Consider the following 8,947-nt stretch of genomic DNA (forward strand, 5'->3'; position numbering starts at 1 on the left):
ACGCCTGACGAAATGCTTGGCGGTATTTCGTCCATCTTCACGTTCTCAGTTCAAATTCCGCCGATGTCGACTTTGCCTTTCATCCATTTAAGCTCGATAAAATATGTACCAGCTGAGTACTGTTATCGTGAAATTAATAATGCCCTACACAGATTTCAGGCTAATAGCAGAAATCTATGAGGTGGTAGAATGGTAAGCACAACGGACAACATGTTTAGCAGCATTTTGTCCGTCTTTCATCCTTTCGGGGACGATGAAATAAGTACCGGTCAATCCCTGGGTTCAAAGTAATGCAATTGCCCCGCTCCACACCCGTGATTTCTGCCCATAGCCGAAAAGAATATTTTGACTTCAATTGTCTTAGAGTTAGTAAAATGGAATATTTCCAATGTCCGTGAGACTCGTGTACCGTTCTCTCTCACCATAAGGAAGCAGAATGCGGCCAAGTAAGTATAGCAGAAGTAACGCCAAGTTTCCTTTCGCCGCCTTCCAGTCAGAAGTAGGAAAGATTTTATGCATAATGTCAAATCAGCTTTTCAGGCATCGTGAGCATTAATAATCATTATTATGTAAAATTGTTACACTGAACTCGATTCTAGATTTGTAACATAGCTACCAGCAACCAGTGGAAGTTCAATGAATTATACAATACCAGTATTCAATTATGTTCGCGTCTATTCATTGCAATATACACGTAAAATTGGAGCAACTTGCAACATCACACGTGAAGCTCAACAATCTGAAAACTCGCGTACTTAATGCGAAAAAATTATAAGTAAGCTTTGGGCAAAATCTCTTTGAATTGTAGGATTGCTAACAAATTACTTTAATTCATATAAGAGACAAATTTGATGACATTAAATCCATTTGAGAATATTAACAATAAGTACTAATATATTGGCTTGTCCGGAAAGTTCGTGCCGATTTATACTAGCTTAAATTTCGACTTATTTTAAAACATGGTTGAATCCATAGAATAGGATTTGACTACAACTTTTTGTGGAAGAAGGTTTATGTTCCTATAACCTGTGTTAATTCTGTAAGCCTTGAAAATGGAAGATAAGAAAGTTCATTTTCGGCACTTGATGCTTTGGGAACCAGACAAAAATTGCTGCAGCTCTGCTGGGATTTGTTACCCCACCCACTATATTCACCAGAGATTGCTCCTTCGGATTTCCACTTATTTAGGTCTCTTCAGAATAGTGTTATTGGTAAAAATTTCAATTCCTTGGATGACGTAAAAAGATACCTTGATGAATTCTTTGCTATGAAACCACCTCAATTCTGGGAAGAGATTATTTTCAAGTCAAAGGAAAGATGGAGACGCATTGAGCAACAAAATGCTTCATATTTGGTTGATTAAAAAGGTAATGGCAAGTATTTATTGACCTTTTTCTTTCCTTTAAAAATCGGCACGAACTTTCCGGACAACCCAATAGATTATAGGTTAATAGAAAATATCCAGTATATGCCGTTCTTGTGTATCTGCTTCTTATGATATCCAAGGCTTTTCGCTTGTTGCACCTTTTCCCCATTATATACCCCATTTTGTAAAAGTAAGATAAGGTCTTATGTTTTGAAGTGGAAATCCTGTGAAGAATGTAGGTTGCAGTACACTGGAGGAGTTAATATAACGTAATTCGTCCTTTGCTTCCTCATAGTTCATATTCTCCATAATTAATTTTTATTCAATTATTCCTCTCTTATATCACATTCGCAGCTGGTTAGAGTTGTTGCCCCTCTAACTATCTCCTTCTCTCTTGTAGACTCCACTTGCTTATATTGAAAGCAACTCATATATTTATCTCAATTTTATTCATAAACTTTGAATAAATAACTTGGTTAATCAGTATCAGAATTTTTTTAATTAAAAAAAAAATACTTCTCGAATTTAAAAAGTAACACAATTCTGCTCGACTAAAAAATTTAATTCTGATAATATATATAAATATTTTGCATTTTCATACTCGAATTTTTAGCATAAACTTTTTATGAAGAAAGTGAAATTTTTATGATTTAAAAATCAAAAAAAACGCTTTCATCATATTTTTCTCGTAAGGTGGTTTCACTTTACTCTCTTAACGAGGTGAATAAACAGCTTGTTTAATGAAATATTTTCTTTCCCAAACATCCTTAAAACCTTACAGAGAAATTAGGTGATTATTAAAATAATCACTATCAATAATTCGTGAGTGAGTACATTGTAGAAAAGTTGTTTACTTGAGTCAGCAGAATAACAAACATCACGAAATAATAAATGAGATATAAAGTATAAAAAAAGGCATTCATTTTGTAAGTACAAGATAGTTCCGCATCCTAACCCACGGCATAATAATCTAGAAAATGAGAAAGTGGATAAATATCTATTTCTATTTCTTTATTACCCACAGTTGGCTAAACAAAGAGGAGATATACAAGGACAGACAAAGAGATTAAGTCGATTACATTGACCCCACTGCATAACTGGTGCTAATTTAATCGGCCCCGAAAGAATGAAAGGCAAAGTCGATCTCGGCGGATTATGAACCCAGAACGTAGCGGCAGACGAAATATCGCTAAGCATTTCGCCCGGCGTGCTAATATATATATATATATATATATATATATATATATATATATATATATATATATATATATATATATATATATATATATATATATATACATATATATATATAGGTGAGAAAGTTGGTGTGTGAAAGCACGTGGTTGAATATATAGAAAACAGTAAAGAGTGAAAAAACTACAGAAGGCTTGTTTTAAAAGGTTAAATAATATATTTGAGTCATTATGTCAGAAGAATGTTATAAAATTTGTTCATACAGTGACATAGTTTTTGAAGAAATTACCGGTTTCGTGTTAACTTTTCAAATTTCTGAAAACATCATGTTATGACTTTGTTATGAAGTGTAAAGAGGAGTTCCAGGTAAGGGGAGGTAATAAGTGATTTATTCCGGTGTAAGGGAGATAATCGCTTTATATTTCTTGCCTCTTTTACTTAAAGGGGTGAGTTTCTCTGTATAAGAATGTTAGAGTGGTTAAGGTTGGGCTTATATTTTTCTCACCCCTTTAAGTAAAAGAGGCAAGAAATATAAAGCGATTATCTCCCTTACACCGGAAGGAATCACTTATTACATCCACTCACCTGGAACTCCTCTTTACACTTCATAACGGAGTCATAACACGATGTTTTGAGAAATTTGAAAAGTTAACATGAAACCGGTAATTTCTTCAAAAACTATGTCACTGTATGAAAAAATTTTATAACATTCTTCTGACATAATGACTCAAATATATTTTTTAACCTTTTAAAACAAGCCTTCTGTAGTTTTTTCACTTTTTACTATTTATATATATATATATATATATATATATATATATATATATATATATATATATATATATATACATATATATAGGTATATATATAGTGTATATATATATATAAATGTTAGACACACGTATACGCATCCAGACACACAAAAACACACATACTCGCATACACCTTTTATTAGATGTAACAATGTGAGTATATCTATATATCGTTACATATATAAATGAATATGTATATATATGTATGTATATCTATAATATAAATTGGACACGGGCGATCATTGTATTCTTTCTTGTTTTGAGGTTCACACCCAAACTGCCGGGTGGATTCACATGAAAAATGGCACATATGCAGACGGGTGTATAGATTGGAATGCGGTTTGTATTTTTTAATAGCCCCCATTCTTACTGAGAAAATCGATTAGAAATTTTTTCTAATGGAATTCCCCTGTTTGTTCTGCCATTAAAACATCCAGTTGCTCACACAGCCAGCATATACCATTTCGTTAGCAACAAGGGAAGTACAGGATGACAATCAGCCAAAACTTTCGCTATGCTGTCTCACTTCTTCTTTCTCACACACTCACAGGACATCACCAATAGTTTAAACAACATGAAATACGTAAAAAAATGATTTTAAAAAATCAACGAGAAAAATGTTCCTCCATAAATCCTAAGTTTTATTTTAGAATTTATGGGAAAAAATGTCTTCGAAGTCTCACTGTCGTGAAATCCTCAAAATGAAGAGTAGATAGACAGCCAACAACTGAAGAAGGGTCCTTTCCCTGTGTTTATTTGTCCTGGTCTCCATTTTTTCTCGATTATGTATCTAACCCGTTTGTTTACGTATTTCATGTTTAAAACTTGTGTAATGTCTTGTATCCATATATGCATGTATATATATACAAAAAATTCAGGGTGAATGCTTGTTAATTGTAAGCACCTGTATATGCCGTTTAGTGGTGTAGGTGATAGAGTATATTTATCAAAATAATAACATGATACAAAGGATTTAGCGGTACATATGTACCGCTAAATCCTTTGCATCGTGTTCTTATTTTGATAAATATACATGTATATATCTATATCTATATCTATATATATATGTGTGTGTGTGTGTGTGCGTATGTGTGTGTGCGTGTATGTGCGTGTGTATGTGTGTGTGTGTCGCTGTGTGCATGTGTGTGCGCTATATATTATTTACTATTTATTTAATTGAACGCTACGTAGCCATTTCCAAGTAAGATTATCTTCACCTTTTTGATGCGACTCTCTTCTCTATACTGACTTCTACCTTCTCTAATCCCATTTTCTACCCTTCCCTCTTTCACCGTTTTCTATCTCTCTCTCTCTCTCTCTACCTGTCTTTCTCTTTATCTCTCTCCCTGCATCGTTGCTCGCACGTGACTATCGTCCATTTTTCTTTTCCCCGCATGATCATCTTCATTTTCCTGGAAGAACGTTCAAAAATATCGGACGTTCTTCCCTCCTACTTCTATCGCTTCTCTTTTCTCAAAAATATTGCTCACGGCGTGCACTGTTTTCTTCTTGTTCTGGTCTACCAGTCCAGCGTGTTTGTATTCGTTTGGTTTCGTTCTTTGGCTCCCCCTTCCCCATGGATCCTAAGTTTTATTTTGGATTTAATGAGAGTAACTGTCTTTGAAGACTCATATTGTCGTTGAATAATCGTATTTCATGTTGCTTGAAGGGTTGCTGACGTCCTGTAGCCATTTATGCATGAATATATATATATATATATATATTAGCACGCCGGGCGAAATGCTTAGCGATATTTTGTCTGCCGTTACGTTTTGGGTTGATACTCCGCCGAGATCGACTTTGCCTTTCATTCTTTCGGGGTCACATGAAAACTAGCGGTGTCATATGAAATTGTCACTTAATATATATATATATATATATATATATATATATATATTATATATATATATACATATATACACATACATACATATTTATGCATAAGAATATGTGTGTATGCGTGAATGTATTTTTATATGTCCAGAGGAGTACGGAAATCACTGTCCCCTATTTTATGGAGGTGACCGAACTCATCCCCAGACCGACATTACACTTTCATACATTCAAATATCGGACCTCTCACTGTAGATATGACTTACTCTCTTCGGATTGCACACATCGTATAATTCCATGCACCTAGTAACTTCTTTCCACTGACTCCTTTCTTACATGTGTCAATTTGCAAATAAACGGTCCAAACGGAATATTTACAGCATGAAATGAATGTCTCCGAAGGCCTGCGATTGTTATCTGTCGTGTTCATTTTTCTGCATGCAGGAAGTAAATTATACACATTAAATATATATTCATACATGCATATATATATATATAGATAGATAGATAGATATGTAAATAGATTCACAGATAAATAGGTAGATAAATATACACATATATATGCATGCATGGATGTATATATTTACACACACACACACACAAACACACACACACACACACACACACACACACACATATATATATATATATATATATATATGGGACTGAGTATGTATGGGTGTATATATTCTCATATATAAATGTATACATGTACAGATGTATATATATTCACACACACACACACACACACATATATATATATATACATATATGCAGAGAGAGAGAAAGAAAGAGATAATGAGATAGCGATGTGTAAGTAGGCTTATGGAATATGATGTAAATATTAACTTACCGGTGTTAATTTAATTTAATTGGACAATATTGCAAACGTTTTGTTTTTGTTTTTATGAAATTTGATTTACTAGTAATTCGATGTTAATTTGAATTTTGCGATTAATGAATAACGCTAGAGATTTATCAGTGTCATTAATTTCATTACTGATATTAATGTATACTGGACTTTAATATCAATAATGAACGAAGAAGCAACATGTTTATGATTTATATTTATTTATAGCTAATTGTAGTATGCTGTTGGTTTGTTTTGAATAATAATTTATTTATATCAACTTTTATGATTTGCGTGGCCTGATAAGGCCGCAAGTATTTTCACGATTGCTCGGCTTAAAATTCGCCGTAGACAAACGTGGTTAAAATTATGTGCGTGTGTGTGTGTGTGAGTTTGGCTGTGTGTGTGTGTGTGAGTGTGTGTGTGCGCGGGCTTGCGTGCACTATATACTTATATATAAGGCGGCGAGCTGGGAGAAACGTTAGGACGTTAGGCGAAATGCTTAGCGGTGTTTCGTCTGAGGCTACGTTCTGAGTTCAAATTCCACCGAGATCAAATTTGCCTTTCATTCTTTCGGTGTCGATTAAATAAGTACCAGTTACGCACTCGGGTCAATGTAATCGGCTTTATCCATGTGTCTGTCCTTGTTTTTCCCCTCTCCGTTTAGCCCCCATTGGGCAATATATATATATATGTATATATATTATATATATGTATATATATATATATATGCAGTTGTGAAAGCGTGGCTTAGCCCCTTAATTATCGCTACTTCCGGCTCGATTCTGACCGGAAGTGTAATACCAGTCAGTGTTACATCTTTTGATCAAATACATATTCCCGGGGTTACAGAATGGTGTCGTTAATTTTAACAAATTCATGAAGAAGCGAGCTTTTCTTGCAGAAAGTTGCTATGAATCTTGCAATACTTATCACAAGAACTTTCTATGATGACCAAGAGATTTGGAATACAGATCCTGATGAGGGCAACAGGTAATACTTTTTAATACTTTAAGCTCGAAACACGATCCTGTACGCGGTTGACCAAAAGTTTTAATTCATTTCCTTTCTGTTGCTAGCATATAATTTGGTGTGTTTTTACTCGGAGAATTTATATGGTAATATTGTCTTTTGAAGTCTATTTTTCAGTGCGTGCTGAGGCACAAGCCAAGCCCTTGGTATTATGTATATAATATAAAAGTGAAGTTGTGTGTCTGTCTCCTACGATTTAGATTCCTAACTACTCCCACATTTTGCGGTGCAGTTTAACCAAAAGCGGGTATCTTATAGGCGTCATTCATATCGAGCCCTTCTGGGTATTAGCGCGCGTCTACGATGAGTCTACGCTTTTTAAAATAATTTACCATCAAATTTTCCCATTTTTAATGCATTTTTGCTATTATATAAGGGAAGTAACTCTCTAAAAATGCTTATATAGTTATTTCCCTTACAAACCCGAGCAATGCCGGGCGATACTGCTAGTTATGTATATAATTATAAATTATGTGTGTGTATGTGTGTGTGTGTGTTAGCATCTATGTATTCATATAAATATGTGCCTGTATATATGTATATATATGTGTGTATTTTGTTGTTTTTGTAAAATCTCAGAAAATAATTAAAAATTCACATTTTTTATCAAATTATTTTGTTATATATAGGTGCTGGTGTGCGTGTATGTATGTATGTATATGTGTAGATATATATCTATGTATATATCTATGTATGGAAGCACTCCGTCGGTTACGACGACGAGGGTTCCGATTGATCCGAATCAACGGAACAGCCTGTTCGTGAAATTAACGTGTAAGTGGCTGAGCACTGCACAGACACGTGTACCCTTAACGTAGTTCTCGGGGATATTCAGCGTGACACAGTGAGTGACAAGGCCGGCCCTTTGAAATACAGGTACAACAGAAACAGGAAGTAAGAGTGAGAGAAAGTTGTGGTGAAAGAGTACAGCAGGGATCACCACCATCCCCTGCCGGAGCCTCGTGGAGCTTTTAGGTGTTTTCGCTCAATAAACACTCACAATGCCCGGTCTGGGAATCGAAACCGCGATCCTATGACCGCGAGTCCGCTGCCCTAACCACTGGGCCATTGCGCCTCCACGTATATAGAACTGCTGTTACACGTTGCTCCTTATACGCATATATGTGCCGTTCAGAGGCATACGCGTGCATTTATTAATGAAGCCCCATGCCTATATTCTCACAAGTATCCAGTCTCTTTTGCATATTTTTCCTCTTGTTTAATTTAATATCTAGCGATATTAAATTATACAAACTTACAACTGACCTAAAACTAAATAGATTAAATTCTAAAGTTATGCTAAAATTATGAGTGATGGAAACTGCCAACTAAAGTTGAAATAACTAGAAAATTTAAGCTGTTCGTTTGCAGTTGGTTTTTTCTTCGTATTCAAGGTATGTAAAAAGTTTAAGTGCGCGTGTATGCGAGTGTCTGCGTACGTTCCTTACTGTGTTTGCTCTAGCTATAATGGCTTCACTATGAAACTGTATTTCTTTACACTGAAAACTGGTTCGACGTATCTGTTATATGAGCAAAATGAACAAAGATAATGTATGTACTGCACAAAAGGTTTTAAGGGTTGCCATCGTCAATAACCAAATTATATGCTTAGAATATTCAATGGAAAGTATAAGTCAAAATTTTAAGTTACATATGCTTCCTCGAAAAGTAATATACCTCAAACAATTTTTGGACTTTTCGGTTTGAACGGCAGTTTTTTCTAGCGGTGTCATATGAAATTGTCACTCATAATAATGATCCTAGTATCTCTCTTTTGCATTTCAATCTGGTTAGGGTTAGTTAGGGTTAGTTAGGATTAGTTAGGGTTAGGGTTAGGGGTGGGGCGAAGGGTATCTTTTT

The sequence above is a fragment of the Octopus sinensis genome, linkage group LG10 (genome assembly GCF_006345805.1).
Source record: "Octopus sinensis linkage group LG10, ASM634580v1, whole genome shotgun sequence".
NCBI classification, from domain to species: Eukaryota; Metazoa; Mollusca; class Cephalopoda; order Octopoda; family Octopodidae; genus Octopus; species Octopus sinensis.